Source organism: Octopus bimaculoides, chromosome 25 (assembly GCF_001194135.2).
Source record: "Octopus bimaculoides isolate UCB-OBI-ISO-001 chromosome 25, ASM119413v2, whole genome shotgun sequence".
NCBI lineage: Eukaryota > Metazoa > Mollusca > Cephalopoda > Octopoda > Octopodidae > Octopus > Octopus bimaculoides.
In genome coordinates, this window is record NC_069005.1 from 24,921,430 (window position 1) to 24,921,772 (window position 343).

The 343-nt window shown below is 45.5% G+C and overlaps 1 protein-coding gene across 1 annotated transcript in view; it reads left to right on the plus strand.

Annotated features, from left to right (window-relative positions):
- Positions 1-343, plus strand: part of LOC106878412 (protein saal1) — a gene marked incomplete at its 3' end in the record, with an annotated part of 23,494 nt that overhangs the window by 12,681 nt on the left and 10,470 nt on the right. The window lies entirely within an intron of this gene.

A 343-nucleotide genomic window follows, 5' to 3' on the forward strand; every position in this document is an offset into this window, starting at 1 on the left:
CCAACATCATGACTGCTGCTCAATGCCCTGTGGACACTAAAGGCTGTAAAGCATGATGTGGACAGCAGACATTCTGACTGTGTCTGCATGCCAAGGTTAACAACTGCAGGACTGGACCTTAAGACTCAATTCAGATGGCTATGTGAAGTTTCTTATTTCTTTACTACACACAGAGGGGACAAACGGATTAAGTCGATTATATCAACCCCCAGTGCGTAACTGGTACTTATTTAATCAACCTTGAAAGGATGAAAGGCAAAGTCGACCTCGGCGGAATTTGAACTCAGAACGTAGCGGCAGACGAAATACCGCTAACGTTTCTGCCGACTTGCTGCCTTATGTG